This window comes from Haematobia irritans, chromosome 4 (genome assembly GCF_050003625.1).
Source record: "Haematobia irritans isolate KBUSLIRL chromosome 4, ASM5000362v1, whole genome shotgun sequence".
In the NCBI taxonomy this organism is placed as follows: Eukaryota; Metazoa; Arthropoda; class Insecta; order Diptera; family Muscidae; genus Haematobia; species Haematobia irritans.
In genome coordinates, this window is record NC_134400.1 from 4,689,947 (window position 1) to 4,704,497 (window position 14,551).

A 14,551-nucleotide genomic window follows, 5' to 3' on the forward strand; every position below is an offset into this window, starting at 1 on the left:
CCATTAATGGCATACGAACAGTAATAATACCAATGATATATTTATAAACATTTTGTTTTGATTTCGTTTTAGAGTGAAAAATAAATAAACTCATATTCTGTGTGTACTGTAGCCACAGCGTTATACACGTCAATTGAAGATTATTTGTAAGCAAAAGCAATTTTTCCAATCACTTAGCACTTTTCGGATTTTCCCATTTTTTTTTTTTTGTTAGCGATACCCCTCCCACCCAAAGCTGTCTGCGAATGGCCAACAAAACGCACCTAGTATTCCCCAACGAAAGTGAAAAAAACCGAAATCAAACAAAAGCCGCTGGCCATTAGATTTATTTGCATTTAAACAGATTTGCTGCTCAGGGGGAAATACTGTATGGACAAGGCAGCTAACATGGAGATATAAATTTGATTTTTTGCTTTGTTAATTTGTTTTCGAATGATTGAAAAAGCAAACATATCAACAATTATTAATTCTTGATAATAAAAATAACACACAGTATACAAATAGAAAAGGTATTCCATTTTTCGCAGATGTTTTTTTTTGGGTATTTTACAAGGATACTCTCTTTCTGGGGTCAAAAGTTTATGTTGATTTTTTGAAAAACGTTGACCTCCTACCCTTCTTAAAAAAATGTAACAAATAGACCGCTGACTTGGGATTGACCGGCCTTAGGGAAAAGCCAAAAACATGTACATACATGGAAAGTTTGCTGTGTAGCAACCATGAAAAGGATGTTTTACTGGAGAAGGCAAATGTTAGCATTCCTTGTACCCACTAGCAAAATGAAAAGTTTAAACAAAAGGTTTGTGGTATATAAGGATAGAATACAACTATACATTAAAAAATTAATTTTTTCTTCATGTAGGGATTATTTTATTTACAACAAAAGATTTGTTTTTCCCAAGTAAATATGGTTTTCAGGAATCTATTCATTTGTTAATCAAGGGTAAACATATACAGGAAAAGTCCGTCGTTTAACTTATACTAAAATTAAGTTATTTTTATTACAAAAAAATTAAATTAAGAAAATATTTCCCCAGGCCAATGAAAATGTCTTTATTACTTGAGTATAAAATTTAATGGCCATACAAATATCGTCAATGGTCAAAAAAATATTTTTAGTTTCAATCACGAATCCAATTGATCCAATTAATTATACCGAAATATTGGTTTTAGACCCCATAAGGTATATATATTTTAAGTTGAGTCGATCTAGTGAAGTCCGTCCGTCCATCCGGCTGTCCGTCCGTCCGTCTGTTTAAATCACACTAACAATCGAACGAAGCAAGCTATCGACTTCGCACAAATAGTTATTATTGATATAGGTCAGATGATATTACAAACACAGTTGCCACGTTGGTAGAATTCTACCAAAAATGATAGAATTTACGAACACGGTTGCCACAGTTTGTAGAATTCTACCAAGAATAGTAGAATTTTTACTGTTTGGTAGATTGGTAGACTTCTTGATATTTTGATAGTTTTTGCAAAATATTCTTCTCCAACTACGAATGAAATAAATATAAAAATAAAATTTTATAAAATTCTATGTAAATTTTTTGTTTTAATTTTATATAGAAACAAGTAAGGAAAGTCTAAAGTCGGGCGTGGCCGACTATATTATACACTGCACCACTTTGTAGATCTAAATTTTCGATACCATATCACATCCGTCAAATGTGTTGGGGCTATATGTAAAGGTTTGTCCCAAATGCATACATTTAAATATCACACGATCTGGACAGAATTTGATAGACTTCTACAAAATCTATAGACTCAAATTTTAAGTCGGCTAATGCACTAGGGTGGAACACAATGTTAGTAAAAAAATATGGGAAACATTTAAATCTGAAGCAATTTTAAGGAAACTTCGCAAAAGTTTATTTATACGTATTAAAAGTATAGGAAAATTAGAGTAATTTTTACAACTTTTCGACTAAGCAGTGGCGATTTTACAAGGAAAATGTTGGTATTTTGACCATTTTTGTCGAAATCAGAAAAACATATATATGGGAGCTATATCTAAATCTGAACCGATTTCAAATCAAATTTGGCACACATGACTACATTACTAATTGTACTCCTAGTGCAAAATTTCAACCAAATTGGGCCAAAACGTTGCTTCTGGGGCCATATAAGTCCATATCGGGCGAAAAATATATATGGAAGCTATATCTAAATCTGAACCGATTTCAATCAAATTTAGCTCACATGACTGTACTACCAATTGTACTCCTTGTGCAAAATTTCAAGCTAATCGGGATAAAACTCTGGCTTCTGGGTCCATATAAGTGCGAAAGATATATATGGGAGCTATATCTAAATCTGAATCGATTTCAACCAAATTTGGCACGCATAGCTACAATGCTAAATTTACACCCTGTGCAAAATTTCAACCAAATTGGGCCAAAACTCTGGCTTCTGGGGCCATATAAGTCCATATCGGGCGAAAAATATATATGGTAGCTATATCTAAATCTGAACCGATTTCAATCAAATTTGGCACACATGACTATACTACCAATTGTACTCCTTGTGCAAAATTTCAAGCTAATCGGGATAAAACTCTCCCTTCTGGGTTCATATAAGTGCATATCGGGCGAAAGATATATATGGGAGCTATATCTAAATCTGAATCGATTTCAACCAACTTTGGCACGCATAGCTACAAGCTAAATCTACTCCCTGTGCAAAATGTCAACCAAATTGGGCCAAAACTCTGGCTTTTAGGACCATATTAGTACATATTGGGCGAAAGATATATATGGGAGCTATATCTAAATCTGAACCGATTTCAATCAAATTTTGCACACATGACTATACTACCAATTGTACTCCTATTGCAAAATTTCAACCAAATTCGGCCAAAAATTTGGCTTCTGGGGCCATATAAGTCCATATCGGGCGAAAGATATATATGGGAGCTATATCTAAATGTGAACCGATTTCAATCAAATTTTGCACACTTGACTATACGACTAAGTGTTATGTTTGTACAAAATTTCAAGCAAATCGGTATAAAACTCTGGCTGCTGGGCCCATATTAGTGCATATCGGGCGAAAGATATATATGGGAGCTATATCTAAATCTGAACCGATTTCTTCCAAAATCAATAGGGTTCTATTCTGACCCAAATTAGGAACATGTGCCAAATTTGAAGGCGACTGGACTTAAATTGCGACCTAGACTTTGATCACAAAAATGTGTTCACAGACAGACGGACGGACAGACGGACATGGTTATATCGACTCAGGGACCCACCCTGAGCATTATTGCCAAAGACACCATGTGTCTATCTCGTCTCCTTCTGGGTGTTACAAACATATGCACTAACTTATAATACCCTGTTCCACATTGTGGCGCAGGGTATAAAAATGTTGAAAAATTTTATACAAAAATTAAATTTTGTCAAAAATTTTCTATAGATATAAAATGTTGTCAAAGTTTTCTATATTAATATAGAAAACTTTCCGTAACAATTGTTACGGATGCCCTTGTGCGACTAGGGGATACCCCAATATCCCAGTCCAGACCCGCTGACAACAAAACAAATCCTAACATCACTAACAAAAAAAAAAACCAACACAACATACATATTCCATTTTGTATGGAAGGTCGTCCTATGACCTTCGGCCACCCGCCCTACTGCAATCACTATTTTGACAAAATTTTCTATGGACGTAAAATTTAGACAAAAACTTAATCAAAAACTTGAAAATTCAAAAAGTGTTTTAAATTTGGGCCATATCGGAACAGTTTTAGGTGTAGACAGTTTTAGGTGTGAGGTGCCTCTGGGAAGAGCAAATTTCATGTGATCCGTTTGAAATTTGGTACGTGATGTTAGTATATGTCACCTTGCGCCCCAGAAAATTTTTATATTACACAGAAAAAAAAGTAAACTACATTATGGGAAAAATGAACTATCTCGTCCGAAAATTGAACTAAATTGTATTACAAATTTTGAGATTCATTAAATTAACGAAAATTTTCAGGCATTTTTGGATTTCAATTACCATTTACGAAATGCATCATTCTCGAGAAAAAAATGATCTAAAAGTAAATAAAAAAAATCTTAGGCGCCAGGTCATTCCCATTTTAACCACGCTGTAAGTCCTTTATTACTATTTTTGAGAAGTATACTTTTCGTATACTTCTTCTGTTTTAGTTATAATTGAACTAATTTGTATGTCATTGACATTTTGCTGTCATTTAATTCATAAAATTTTTGAAACATACTTGAAATAAAGAAAAAATCGTTGGAACAAATTAAATTTAGAACAAAATAAATTTTTTGCAAAAAAATATTAAGGGTGGTTAAAATATCAAGGGTCGATGTTGATTTTGAATAAAACACAAACTATTTAGGAATTTTATTTTATTATGATATACTGGTATTACTCAATTATGTATGGAACAAAATATCGGCCGAATGGGCGCCGCGACCTCGGTGGCACACCTTCATCCGATGGTCCAAATTTTCGATGACGCTGAGGCATAATGGAGGTTCTATGTCGTTAATGTGCCGAATTATCTCATCCTTCAGCTCTTGAATTGTTGCTGGCTTATCGACGTACACCTTTTCTTTCAAATAACCCCAAAGAACAAAGTCCAACGGTGTCAAATCACATGATCTTGGCGGCCAATTAACATCGCCATTACGTGAGATAACACGGCCATTGAATTTGTTGCGCAAAAGAGCCATTGTTTCGTGAGCGCCATTGTTTCGTGAGCTGCCATATCTTCCAATTCGGGCCATAAAAAGATCGTTATCATCTCACGATAGCGAACACCATTCACAGTAACTGCCTGACCGGCCTCATTTTGGCAAAAATACGGCCCGAGGATGCCGCCAGCCTATAAACCACACCAAACAGTCACTCTTTGTGGGTTCATTGCTTTTTCGACAATCACTCTTGGATTCTCATTCGCCCAAATGCGGCAATTCTGTTTATTGACGAATCCACTGAGGTGAAAATGTGCCTCATCACTGAAGATGATTTTCTTCGAAAATTGATCATCCACTGTTGCCATTTCTGGGAACCATTTAACACGTTGTTGGATTGCGTATCTCTCCATGGTTCAAATTGAGTAAGTCTGAAATAGAGAAATGTCAAATAAAAATCGGAAAAAAAAACTTGGCGTTTAGGTGTGGTTCACATTCAACATCGGCCCTTACAATGTAACCACCCTTTATATATAATGTGTGAACAGTTCAAAGAGAAACTATCCAAAAGTTGGCAAGGTACTTTTTGGAAGTTGAACCCGCGACCGAAGATAGTAAAGATACTTAGTTCGAGTTTAGCCGATGAAAAAAAAATGAATTTCAAATTCAAAGCAACATTTTATTATGACTGGAAAGGAGAATGATAGATACATAGTACCAATTCTAAAAGGTTAATTTCATTAAAATAACTTATCTACCATGGACTCCATATGGACTAACATACAATTTAGAAGACAATCTTAAGAAGGTTTAATGTACCTTTCCATTGGTAACTCTTATCACTCCACTATCCAAGTAATTAGATTGTGGATGACATGGAGGGTACATGAGATTCGGCCTTGTCGAACTTTCAAATTTTCTTCAATCACGGAAAAGATAATACCAATCACCAACGCCAATCAAAAAATCAATTGTTCCAACAAAAATCTTAATTGGTGCAAATATTTTTTTCATTGATTTTTATTTTGATTTAAAATTTAAAATCAATTAATATTTTCAAAATAAAAATAAAAAAATTAAAAAAAAATTGTTTAATGTGTTTATTGATAAAATATTGGTGATAAAAAAAACGTTCCTTACTCAAGTTAGATAGATAGATTTCATTTTGGTGAAACAATCTATGAATGAAACAGAGATTTTCTTAAATGACATGTAAAAGATAGCTTTATTAGACTTTGGTTTTTTAGAAGTTTTTATTTTTTTTTTAATCTGTTTCAAATTATTCATTACTGGATCCTAAATATGTCACTATGTTACTTAATAACTGTGATTAAATTTATTCATTATTTTAAGTAACCCTTTGGAGATGGCCCCTTCTATTTTTACACGTTTGTTTTTATACCCTCCATCATAGGATGGGGGTATATTAACTTTGTCATTCCGTTTGTAACACATCGAAATATTGCTCTAAGACCCCATAAAGTATATATATTCTGGGTCGTGGTGAAATTCTGAGTCGATCTAAGCATGTCCGTCCGTCCGTCCGTCCGTCCGTCTGTTGAAATCACGCTAACTTCCGAACGAAACAAGCTATCGTCTTGAAACTTGGCACAAGTAGTTGTTATCGATGTAGGTCGGATGATATTGAAAATGGGCCATATCGGCCCACTTTTACGTATAGCCCCCATATAAAGGGACCCTCAGATTTGGCTTGTGGAGCCTCTAACAGAAGCATATTTCATCCGATCCTGCTGAAATTTGGTATATGGTCTCTAACAACCATGCAAAAATTGGTCCACATCGGTCCATAATTATATATAGCCCCCATATAAACCGATCCCCAGATTTGGCTTGCGGAGCCTAAAAGAGAAACAAATTTCATCCGATCCGGCTGAAATTTGGTACATGATGTCGGTATATGGTCTCTAACAACAATGCAAAAATTGGTCCATATCGGTCCTTAATTATATATAGCCCCCATATAAACCGATCCCCAGATTTGGCTTGTGGAGCCTCTAAGAGAAGCATATTTCATCCGATCCGGCTGAAATTTGGTACATGGTGTTGGTATATAATCTCTAACAACCATGCAAAAATTGGTCCATATCGGTCCTTAATTATATATAGCCCCCATATAAACCGATCCCCAGATTTGGCTTGTGGAGCCTCTAAAAGAAGCATATTTCATCCGATCCGGCTGAAATTTGGTACATGGTGTTGGTATATAACCTCTAACAATCATGCAAAAATTGGACCACATCGGTCCATTATTATATATAGCCCCCATATAAACCGATCCCCATATTTGGCTTGTGGAGCCTCTAAGAGAAGCATATTTCATCCGATCCGGCTGAAATTTGGTACATGGTGTTGGTATATAATCTCTAACAATCATGCAAAAATTGGACCACATCGGTCCATAATTATATATAGCCCCCATATAAACCGATCCCCAGATTTGGCTTGCGGAGCCTCAAAGAGAAGCAAATTTCATCCGATCCGGCTGAAATTCAGTACATGATGTTGGTATATGGTCTGTAACAACCATGCAAAAATTGGTCCACATCAGTCCATAATTATATATAGACCCCATATAAACCGATCCACAGATTTGGGTTCCGGAGCCTCAAAGAGAAGCAAATTTCATCCGATCCGCCTGAAATTTGGTACATGGCGTTGGTATATGGTCTCTAACAACCATGCAAAAATTGGTCCACATCGGTTCATAATTATATATAGCCCCCATATAAACCGATCCCCAGATTTGGCTTGCGAAGTCTCCAAGAGAAGCAAATTTCATCCAATCCGGTTGTAATTTGGAACGTGGTGTTAGTATATGATCTTTAACAAGCGTGCCAGAATTGGTCAATATCGGTCCATAATTATATATAGCCCCCATATAAAACGTTATCCAGATTTGACCTCCGGAGCCTCTTGGAGGAGCAAAATTCATCCGATCCTGTTCAAATTAGGAACGTGGTATATGGTCGCTAACAACCATACCAAAATTGGTCCAATCACACAATCGGTTCATAATCATGGTTGCCACTAGAGCCAAAAATAATCTACCTAAATTTTATTTCTATAGAAAATTTTGTCAAAATTTTATTTCTATAGACAATTTTGTCAAAATTTTATTTGTAGAGAAAATTTTGTTAACATTTTATTCGGTTCATAATCAAATTTTCATCATTTTCAAAACTTTATTTCTATAGAAAATTTTGTCAAAAGTTTATTTATATAGAAAATTTTGTTAAAATTTTATTTCTGTAGAAATTTTTGTCAAAATTTTCTTTCTACAGAATATTTTGTCAAAATTTTTATTTCTATAGAAAATTTTGTGAAAATTTTATTTCTATAGAAAATTTTGTTAAAATTTTATTTCTGTAGAAAATTTTGTCAAAATTGTATGTCTACTTTGTCAAACTGAATTATATACGTATTGGATCGCTCTTTTTTGATTTAATATATACCACGTATGGACTTACATACAATTTAGAAGATGGTGTTAGGAGGTTTTAAGATACCTTGCCATCGGCAAGCGTTACCGCAACTTAAGTAATTCGATTGTGGATGGCAGTGTTTAGAAGAAGTTTCTACGCAGTCCATGATGGAGGGTACATAAGCTTCGGCCTGGCCGAACTTACGGCCGTATATACTTGTTTTATTTCTAATATTTTTCCATTACCAAATCCCATATGTCCCACTTAATAACTATGGTTACATTTAATCAAATCACAATGTAGGCATTTGCCTCAATTTGTCTGAAAATTGCTCCAATTCAGAGATAAAGCCATTCGTAATTCTACTTAAATGGCAAAGGAATTTATGTTGGGAAAACTCTGTGCTAGGCTTAAAAAATCCATTTCAATAAAGTTAAAATCCTTATATGTTACCTACTATTATCTCCGTAAACCCATTAACTTTTTATAACCCCCAGGGAATTACTTGACTTAAGTTCGCTTTTTTAAGACAAATTGTGGCTTTGCCACAGACGCACCACACTGTCACTGTAATTCTGCTCGTGTCACCATTTCACTTTGCCTTTGTATTTGTAACGACACCACAAATGCCATGAATTAGGTGCACAAGTTTGTTGAACATGAATATGTTCCAAAAGAAAAATTGATTAATGGCAAATGTGTGTATTGAAATTCATTGGCTTTATTTAACCAACTATGTTAGTATGACATGTGACACTTACATATCCTATTAACCTTCAAATTTAGATCCTTGTAAGTATCTTAGTTGATGCCTTCATTTTGTTTCGTTCAATTCCTTTTAAAACTTTTGTAATTCATCTTTGAAAGTGTGGGGGTGGAATCTAACAGATTTGTCTAAAGTTTAATTATCTAGTGAAACAAAATATAGAAGAAAAATAGCAAATAAGCCTCTTACGCCTTTCTTTCATATACATTCACAGCTAAATCGCCCAGCAAAAAGGTGGAAATTCTTTCACAAACATTTCTTTTTAAGCTGTTGTTTTGAACAGGTTTTAAAAAATGCCCTTTTTTGCGATGTTTCATTCCGATAAAGTTGTTCTGGACAGGTTTTCAAAAAATGCCCTTTTTTAACCGTTTTAAGTGAAATTTTAAATTTTGGACAATTAAATGTGGCAAAAGAAAAAATAGAAAATCAATAAAAAATTTACTCACTGACACTCATATGTCGTAAGATATGCATTTGAGGTTTTTTTTTAATTATAGGAAAGTTTTATTGATATCTAAGCTTGTTTGTTTTCTAGGAACTCTCCATTAAAGCCAATACTAAAGGCAACTGAATATGAATTTCGGAATGTACATATTAGTATTTGCTTAAAACCCCCCAATGCCATAGGCTATACAAAGGTATTAACACAAAACATTTCGCTATAAATTTTCCATATGGATACCATATCGCTGGTAAAACAAAATTCAATTTCAAGGATCATACAACGACATATTTAAATTATATCAACTTTTGTATCATTTTTATTTTTTTTTTACGAGTTTAATAAATAAATAGAATCAAGGACTGTGTACACAGGTGGAATACACAAACCAATTCATGGGTAGGTGATAAATTGTGGTAGTCAAAACCTGCTACCTAACGGCGATGAAAACGCACCATAAAGGCGCCATTATGACACATCTACATCGACATACGCCTCCTCATGTACACATACATAGTACATAAGCCTTCGTATGGATATGAATTGTTTACTGAACATAATTAAAATTATGCCTTTTTATCATTTCCATGATAACTTTATTAAATATACAAAAGCGCCACGTTTCGCTTCGTCTGCTCTTATACAGAGGAAGTGAGTATTTATTGCCCCCCATCCACCACACAATGGCCAATACCATGCCAACAGGGAAACAAAGGACCCATTTTCAAAGTCTTGTTTATTCGTTTATTCAAAAATTTTGTTTTTTTTTTTTGACATGGAAATCATTATGGAAATTACGAAATTGTTTTTAATGAGGTTTGAAGTTAGAGAAGGAGATGTGAATTTGTTAAATATTTAAAATTCAACACGTGAATTTGTTAAGAATTAAGTTACAACAAAATTTTATAACCCCATAGAATATAAAGGTTACATGCTACTTTGAGATGCTTTACAAAATATTTGAAATCCCAACTGATTAACTCTTTACATGGGAAAATTTGGTTGTTTGCTTTTTTTTTTAAGCGTGAATATAACGGACGTTTAAAATCCTAAGCTACCAGAAAATAAAAACAAAAAACTCAGATAGATAGGAAAGTCTGGTGGAGACGAATATATAATACCCTAATGAAAGCATACATACGAAGCGTTATAAAAAATGTAAACTCTATGCACTGTAAGGAATAACCTTGTGACAAATTTACATACACTTTGTTAAGAATTGAGGGTCATATGGCCAAATTTAGAAAATTCATGTAAAACGTATAGATGGGAGCTATAGCTCAATTCTATAGGAGATTTTAAAAATTTGAAAGCTATTTGAAATTTTAGTAAGGCCAGTAAATCTTGTAACTTGTATTGTCTAAATGGTTGGCCGATGGACTGTACATTTCATAATGGGTTAATAGTAAATTCTCCACCTACCACATACAGAGACAAACATAACAGGTTGACTGATAAGTCCCCGGTTTAACAAAGAAAAACACATTTTTTTTTGTCAAAATTCGTTTTTATTATTCAACATAGTTCCCTTCAAGAGCGATACAACGATTATAACGACCTTCCAATCTTTTGATACCATTTTGGTAGTACTCCTTCGGTTTTGCCTCAAAATAGGCCTCAGTTTCAGCGATCACCTCTTCATTGCAGCCAATTTTTTTCCCTGCGAGCATCCTTTTGAGGTCTGAGAATTAGAAAAAGTCGCTGGGGGCCAGATCTGGAGAATATGGTGGGTGGGGAAGCAATTCGAAGCCCAATTCATGAATTTTTGCCATCGTTCTCAATGACTTGTGGCACGGTGCGTTGGTTTGGTGGAACAACACTTTTTTCTTCTTCATATGGGGCCGTTTTGCCGCGATTTCGACCTTCAAACGTCCAATAACGCCATATAATAGTCGCTGTTGATGGTTTTTCCCTTCTCAAGATAATCGATAAAAATTATTCCATGCTGGCGGACTTTTGAGTCTTTCCACGCTTCGGAGACGGTTCATCGGTCGGTGTCCACTCAGCCGATTGTCGATTGGACTCAGGAGTGTAGTAATGGAGCCATGTTTCATCCACTGTCACATATCGATGGAAAAACTCGTTAACAGCTGCAAACACCGCTCAGAATCATCAACACGTTGTTGCTTTTGGTCAAATGTGAGCTCGCGCAGCACCCATTTTGCACAGAGCTTCCGCATATCCAAATATTGATGAATGATATGACCAACACGTTCCTTTGATATCTTTAAGGCCTCTGCTATCTCGATCAACTTCATTTTACGGTCCTTAAAAATCATTTTGTGGATTTTTTTGATGTTTTCGTCGGTAACCACCACTTTCGGGCGTCCACTGCGTTCACCGTACTCCGTGCTCATTTCACCACGCTTGAAATTTGCATACCAATCAATTATTGTTGATTTCCCTGGGGCAGAGTCCGGAAACTCATTATCACGCCAAGTTTTTGCTTCCACCGTATTTTTTCTCTTCAGAAAACAGTATTTTATCAAAACACGAAATTCCCGTTTTTCCATTTTTTTCACAATAACAAAAGTTGCTTCACAAAAGACGCTCTATCTCACAAACTAATTGACTTACAGACGTCAAATTTTGACACGAATCATTTGAAGGTTGGTACTATATAAAAATAATATGCATTTAATACTAGCGACGCCATCTATGTGTCAGACCGGGGACTTATCAGCCAACCTGTTAAGTATTGGCACACCAAATAATTTTGATAATAACCACATGTTAAAAGTGATATGAAGCTTTTGTAAATAAAAACTATTTTAACTCGTATTACAACTGCATTAAGCGTCTATATAATAAATTTCAAAAATTTTTTGTTCTTTAAATTTTTAAAATTATAAAAAATTGAAAAAGGCAAATTTTTTGATGAACAAAATAATTGGCACAGGTACTTATAAAATAGTTTTGTGGTACATTTAGTACTTGGTGGGCATTCCTTTTTGTCTGATAACAGCATCAAGCAATCTAGACGTTGAATTCACTATTTGTTTTATGTTATCTGTACTTACATTCCCCCATGCTTCCATCTATCTTGCACCAAATTCCGTCGAAATCAGTTAATGATAGCGATCGGAATAATGCGAACAACAAATACATGGACAGACTGGCGGACACCAAGGGCTACACTGTCTCAGGAAGGACCTAAAACCAATACTTCTGATGGGAGCCACCGTGGGGCAATGGTTAGCATGCCCGCCTTGCATACACAAGGTCGTGGGTTCGATTCCTGCTTCGACCGAACACCAAAAAGTTTTTCAGCGGTGGATTATCCCACCTCAGTAATGCTGGTGACATTTCTGAGGGTTTCAAAGCTTCTCTAAGTGGTTTCACTGCAATGTGGAACGCCGTTCGGACTCGGCTATAAAAAGGAGGTCCCTTGTCATTGAGCTTAACATGGAATCGGACAGCACTCAGTGATAAGAGAGAAGTTCAAAACTGTGGCATCACAATGGACTAAATAGTCTAAGTGAACGGGCTGCCCACTATCACACAAAAAATTTTTTCTCTGATTCAATCACCAAATTAATTGATCCAATTAATTTTTTAATTGAAATGTCTTCAATCACGAAAATGATAGTATCAATCACAGTTTTAATTGGGCATAGAAAAAATTCTTGATTAAAAAATTAATTGATTTTTTCAGCAAAATTCAATTAAATTTTTAATTGATTCAATTAAAAATTTAATTGATGTTGATTGCAAAACGCAATTAATTTATTGATTAAAAAAGGTAACTATTTTTAATTACTTAGATTGGCTTAGAGTTTTTATTTGGATTAACAAATGATTGTTTGAAATACATTTTTAATTAAAAAAGTAAAAAAAAATCAGCACTTTTTTTAACTGAATTAGTCTTCCGAATTTGATTAAAAAGTTAATTGTATCAATTAATTTTTTAATTAAACATTTTAAAAATTTCAATCATTGACTTAATTAACTTAATGTTTCTATCATGATTAAAAAGTTAATTGTATCAATTAATTTATTAATTGAAAAAATTTTCAACTTCAATTAACTTTTTAATTGGAAATATTTTGGTGATATTTTTTTCTGTGATACCTAAACTAACCTCAGCTATTGAGAGCCAAAAAAAACTACGATGTTTACAATCCGGGCAAATGACATATACTGACCATGAAAGTTATGGAATGAGGATATGAATATAGTGTCAGTGTTTTTTATCTCGAACAACGCCATCATCTGTTGTCAATGTGTGATCCCAGTAATAACCCAGAAAAAAAGAGCTTTCCAAAAAAGTAGTTTGGATCCCCAATTTGCGATTCGAAAGTAGTGCAAACTTGGATCATCTCCAATGAATTTTACATGGGCTTGTCATAGGACGGAAATACTCCATTTTTGGGTCCTTTGCGTTGCTTTAGAAATTGTGTCTTGGAAGTTAATTTGGATGAAGAAATTTTAAAAACTAAAAACATTTTTTTTTTTTCAATTTCACTTTTGATTTTTATCAGTATTTTTTGGTTCAATTTTATTTTCGTATTATCTAATTTTTACAAATTGATAATCTTCTTCGCTTCCACCGGGAGTTGAACATGGGTCTGTTGGTACCATATCAGAACGTCTCAGCACACTCGGCCACAAACGCATCAAAACAAAAATTGAAATGTGTGTGATATGAACCTAATATGACACCACGTCATGACATCCTAACTACTTCCTGAGATGTTCTTTATTATTATGAATGAAAAAACAAGAACGCTAGTTCAAATCTCACCAGCGGCTATTTTATTATTAAATATTTTTCTAATTTTTTTATGTTTTACATCGTTTTTATTTTTTTTTCGGCATATATTTTTGTATAAATATAAAATCAACAAAAAAGTAAAAATTATAGCAGTTTGCAAAGCGTTCTCAAAAGAACTACCATGGAAGTGAAAAAGTCAAACGGCATAGGTTCAAATCCCAGCGGCGATGATTTTTTTATTATTTTTTGCGTTTTTATTGATTTGCTATTCTTTTTTTTCGAAACTTAAATATTCACTTGAAACTGCCTAACTCCGTACTTTCTAAGATTTGTCCAAGAGGACTGCATCGTAAGTGAAAAAATTGATGGGGGATTCCGGGATGTTTGTGAACAACTTCCAATTCTTTTTGCCGGGAAAGAGTGATTTTTTAAGAGCTATAGGAACATTTTGCAAAAATAAAAAAAAACATAAAATTCAGAAAAATTCATGAAGTCTTTATTTAAATTGATAATTTATTAATAATA